The 5,506-nt window shown below is 60.2% G+C and overlaps 1 long non-coding RNA gene across 1 annotated transcript; it reads right to left on the reverse strand.

The window, feature by feature from the left end:
- Window positions 1–814: 814 nt before the first annotated feature.
- On the reverse strand, window positions 815–5,071 carry LOC306670489. Its single transcript, XR_013766402.1, has 3 exons — window positions 4,269–5,071; window positions 2,569–2,792; window positions 815–1,748 (listed from the first exon to the last, which is right to left on the reverse strand). It is a non-coding gene; the product is annotated as an uncharacterized lncRNA (long non-coding RNA).
- Window positions 5,072–5,506: the final 435 nt, after the last annotated feature.

The following is a 5,506-nucleotide window of genomic DNA, read 5'->3' on the forward strand; positions in this document are numbered from 1 at the left end:
AGCCCATCCAAGACACGGCAAGAGGGAGTGCCTGCAGCCCATGTCCCTTGACCGCAGAGCCCCTCAGGGGTCAGTCTGAGGAAGAAAGTGCTGCTGGGGACCACGGTCTCCAAGGATGAGGCCTGGGCCAGGCCTGGAACCCAACGGAGATGCAGGCTCTCAGCACTAGACAGCCTTCCTCTCTGGCGTCTCACTCCTAGGTCGCTGCGAACATCAGAAAGTCTGGGGAAATGGGACAGGCAAAGAGAAGCCCCTTGTTTTAACAAGGCCACACGTGGCAGAGTCAATGTGCACCCGAGTCTGCTCTGGAGATGTTGGAATCGCAGCCGGCGCATGAGCCCAGGTGCCCACACACAACCAGAGGCGCAGGGGGCCTTGGCGGGGGCCTGAAGACCTGCAGCGGGGCCTGGGCATCGTGGGGGTGCGGGGAGACAGCTGTGGGGCCCTGCCGTGGCCCCGAGTGCCGATTCCTAGAAGCCATGCCCAGGAGTGATCTCATGACCTTCTTCATCCTGCCAAATATTCCACTCAAGCCTGTTTCATAGGCAGTGGTCTTTCTTCTGAGCAGAAGGGACGTCCCTGGGTTGAGCACAACATGAACAAGCGATTACTGGTAGCTGTAGCACATCCTGTAAAGCATTTATGTCATCCCACAGGGGACCTGGTTCTCACCTCGCTGTCTTTTTAGCTCTTTTGTTGCAGGTGAGAGGCTGCCCAAGTCGCTTAACGGTGCCAGGGGCAGAACTCACACTGGGAAACGGACAGCTACGGACTGGGATCTCCGTTTCCTCCTCCACCTGTGAGCCCTCAGTGAGCACTCGTGGAGGACATCTCCCATGTCTACCTGCTGTTGTAAACCAGGGTGGCCTCCGGCAAGGAGGCCAGTTCCCAGTGTGCTCTGCCTCCGAGTGGCGATGAGGGCGTGGGCTGCACGTGGGACTGTTGACACTGCTGAGGACGCACGAGGTCAGCAGGTTCAAGTCCTAATCAAAGCGGGAATTCTGAGATGGGGTGGGAAGGGAGGTTAGGAAGCCCCGGTTCAGGGAGGCTGGGGTGGGCGCTCCTTAGAGGCCCCTGCAGTCAGGACCCGGGGGAAATTGCCTGCCTCTCCTAAGGGAAACCATCTGCTCTGTCAGAAGCCTGGATTTCCTCAAATGGCTCCAGACTCTGAGGATTCCCTGGACAGATGACCTGTTCAGATGGCCTTTGACCTCTGACTTCTAACGAACTCAACTGTTCTCCACATCTGCCAAGCTCTTGCTGGCTTGGCTCCCGCAACTGGTACAGGCATAAAGGTCCCTACTGCTCTTCAGTCCTGTGCCCCCGGCGAGACTCCAAGACTAACCCCACCACTGCGGTCACATCTGGGCAGAGCCACTGGGACAACAGTTGCTCTTCTACCCCCAAATCTGGGGCGCTGCACCCCTTAACAAATGCACAGGATAAAAGCAGTCCTGCTGTTGGATGTGCGCCCGCTCTGTCAGAATTGTGCAGGGACTGCGCTGGCCCATGTGGGCTGGTGACAGCAGCGAGTCTGGCTGGGCTTGAGCATTTCTTGAGGCCTCTCCCGGCTTTGGAGCCTGTAACTCTGGGCTGCTTCCGGACGTACTCGCTAACAAGGAGTTTCTCTAAAAACAAACGGGGGCTCACACGAGTGGCTGCCAGGATCTTGGTTCCAGCTTCCGGGCAAGGACTCTCTCCCGCATTAAGTGCTGAGTGCCAATGTCACCATACCCACCATACACGGTCTGAAAAGGAAATACAGGACCCCTTACTTCAAAAAGGAGACGTGACCAGAAGAAAGCCGGCTCCCGCTCCGTGGGAGTGCGTCACGCCCGGGACAGCCTTCCTTCTCTTGCCCAGTGTCCCTGCCTCTTCGTGTTCCTCTTCCGGGTCTTCAGAGCTGTCCTGCCTGAGGTTTCCTCCCCAAGAGGTCCCCAGGGTCAAGTCCCCCCCTTCTGAAGACCTCTAGCAGCTGCCCGTCCCCCTCTCGAGGGCCTGCCTTCCTGCCTGACAGCACCTGCCACCGGCTGGCACGGCCCACCCTGTGTCCCCACTGCTGGACACAAGCTTCTGGGGGCAGACGCACCATCTCCCTGCATGGTCCCCAGTGGGCTGGGCATTCAGTACATTTTATAAAGCTGAAGTGAACTGAAGAGGGGCCCGCAGTGCCACCCAGGCCTGCACGCCTGTCACAGAATCCTGGAGCGCGCGGGGCAGTACGAGTGGCCCAGGGAAGCTGCTGGACATCCACCTGGGTCACGCTTGCCTATGGGGCTGTCCTGTGCCACGTCGCATGTGCAGCAGCACACCTGGCCCCTCCCAGTAGATGCCAGCAGGCCCCCAAGACGTGGGAGTCTCTGCAGACCCTGCTAGCGTCCTGGGGCACAGATCTGCCACCAGCTGCGAACCTCTGATTTAGGTGACTCTTCTTGTTCTGCAGGACTGGGGATTGAACCAGGGTCACTCTACCACTGAGCTACATCACTAGCCCTTCTTATTTTTCACTGAGACAAGGTCTCGCTAAGCCTTCCTGACTGGCCTTGAACTTGCTGGCCTCAAACTTACCATCCTCCCATCTCGGCCTCCTGAGTTGCTGGGATTACTGGCATGCGACACCAGGCCCAGCTTGATGTGGGTGATTTGGGCAGGAAGCTGAGAGGAAGGACTGGGCAACAGAGCAGCCCCTCAACCTCACCTTCGCTGTCCTGCACGGCACAGAGCAGCCTCCCACTGCTCCTGGCAATCTCATCCTGAGAGCCGTCGGGGTCTGCTGGTTAAACACTGGAACTCTGAAAGGAGGTGGGACAGAGGGGCCTGGTGAGCCGTGTCTTGGGGGACACAGTACCCATTTAGGGGACAGCACTGGCGGGCACTGGGGTCACCCCGAGAGGCCCCAGTGGCAAAAAACAGCAGCAACAAGGGCTGGTGTGGAAGGCCTGCTCTTCCCTGAAGTTGGAGGGGACCGTCACACACAAGCAAGCTCAAGGGAGGGGCATGCCGGGGTGGCCGGCCCAGGGCTGGGAATCCCTGCCCTGTGCTCCTCAGGCTGGGGCTGTCCATCAGCCACAGAGCCAGGGGCAGGCAGAGCTGTAACCAAGTACCTTTGCTGACTGCAGCGCCTCCCCAGCACGTGCAGAGGACGCGCTGGAGCCCAGGGAGAGCTCTGCTGGAGGAGGGGCTGCCCTGGTGGATTGGGCACAGCCAGGGCGACAGAACAAAAATAGGCCTCAGGAGAGCCGCCCCAGTCTGCCGTCAGAGCGGCCTGGAGGAGCCTCTCCCCTGGCCTCTCCCCTGGCCTCTCCCCTGGCCTCTCCCCTAGCCTCTCCCCTAGCCTCTCCCCAAGCCCCAGCTTTCCACCCAGCACGGGTCACAGCACGGCCACCTTGCAGCGAGGCTGGAAGAGCCAGGTAAACTGTGGCCCCTGGGCTGGGGTCAATGGCTGACCGGCCCGGGACTCTGAAGCCCTGAGATCCGCACCAAGCATTTTCTATGTACGCAGGTCTTCCTTAAGGGCGCTGGGGCAGCTTCCGTGACTCTGAAGGGCCGAGGACCCGGGTTTTGGCGGTGTGAGAGGCGAGGGAAAGCTCGAGCTCTGATCAGCCATGTTTGGAGGAGACAGGGGGCGTCCCTGCTGTGTATTGAGGGCTGGACATAGGACTCTGGGGCTCCTGGGGCACATGACAGCCGTGGGCACGAGATCCGGAGAGGTGGACAACGAAAAAGAGGGCCAGAGGGACCCGAGTGCCCTGTGAAGTTGGAGAGGGATGGACTCTGGCTGAAGAGACTGGAGTGGCCTCGGGGCCTCTGTGCGGGAGTGCAGGAGGCCCTCCTGCTGGGGACGGAGGGCCAGTTCCCAGGGTGACACGTGCAGCTGCCCCGGCCCCGCCTGCCCGCTGCAGCGGAGGTGAGGGAGGACCCTGCCTGGGTGGACCTTCTCCTCCCGGGATCGGATCCTGGAGGGGCCCGTGCTCCCAGCGGGAGGCGCCTCCCATCTGGACCTCATTCTTGCCATGAGGCCCCCGGCAGCCTGTTCCAGTGAGCAGGGTCCCTGTCAAGGCGTCATGGGCCCACATCCAGCACTGGGTGGCCCGGGGGCAAGCGACCTTGCCAAGGCCTGCACACGTCTGTATGGCGCGGCAGCACGGGCCACCGAGCCCTTCTGGGTGGTGGGCTCTGCCTGGTTCTGCTCAGACCCCAGCTCCACAACCCTCAGTGCACGCCCCAAACCTGCAGATGTGCCCGCAAAGTGCCCTCTGTCCCCTCACCTCCGTGCCTGGAAGGGCGTCCTCCGGAGTGCTTGGGATTTGGTGGCTCCGCAGAAGTAGAAATCCTCAAGTGTTTCCCAGAATGTGCCCTTAAAGACCAGCTGACCTTGGAAGCCGGTGTGGACACTCTTTCCACCTGTGGCCAAGACCAGTGCCCAGCGTGACAGTCAACTGCCCGCAGTTCCAGTTGCTCACAGGCATGTCTTAAGTCTGATGATGACTAAGAAGGTGGTTGTCCTACGGGGGAAGCAGTGGGGACCTGCGGCCAGAGCTCCTGGCCCCTTTTCAGAAAGGTGGAGTCTGCGTCACCCAGCCAGCCCCTCCCGTGGACGCCTGCCCTCACCCTCTGACTTTTCATGTACCCTAAGTGCAATGAGGCTTTTGTGACCTTGCTTCTGTCCCTGAAAGTCACCCCCTTTATCCTATCCCTTCCAGAAGGGGGAGTTGGCCTCTTCCTGTTCCCAGGTCCCAGAGGCTTCAGGGACCAGAGGTAGGAATCCCTCCTCATCCAAGGGGGTGACAGTGGGGCCATTGGCCCTGCAGGTGCCTTTGCCTACCTGGATGAGGAGGACAAGGCCGGGACACGCATCCTGGGGGAGCCGGCCTCTGGAGCCCCCGTCCTTTCCGGCATCCCTGCAGGCCGTGCTGGGGATTTCCTTTCAGCCTCCCTCTTCTGCACTGCTCTCGCTGCTCAGGGTGGGGACTCTGGCCTGGCAGGAGGCTGCCGTCAGCCAATTTTCCTTCCAGTCCACTTGCCTCCCAGGTTGCTTTTAACCAGTCAGAGCCCAGATCCCAAGTGAAAGAGGCGGAGGGACCGGGAGAAGCCAAGATTGGGTTGTTTCCGGGGTTGCACTCAGTGGCACTGGACCCCGAGCCACCTCTGCAGCCCTGGTTAGTACTTTATTTACAGACAGGGTCTCACTGAGTTGCTTAGCATCTCACTTTTGCCGAGCTGGCTTTGAACTCACGATCCTCCTGCCTCAGCCTCCCCAGCCTCGGGGGTTACAGGTGTGTGCCACTGTGAGGATCACTTGTTTTGGTTTTATTCATGCCAACTGCCCGCATAGTGCCTCATATGTTATGGCTTTTATTTAGAATTTCTCATTTTTCTCTCAGCAAAGCCCAGCAGTTCCTGTGTCTCCTCATGTCCACAGGATTGAACGTGGGTGGGGTGGGTCGGGCAGGAGTTCAGTCGGTGGACTAGAGGGGCTCAGGTTTCACATGGTGGGCCCTTGGTG

This window comes from Sciurus vulgaris (genome assembly GCF_902686455.1).
Source record: "Sciurus vulgaris genome assembly, chromosome: 10".
NCBI classification, from domain to species: domain Eukaryota; kingdom Metazoa; phylum Chordata; class Mammalia; order Rodentia; family Sciuridae; genus Sciurus; species Sciurus vulgaris.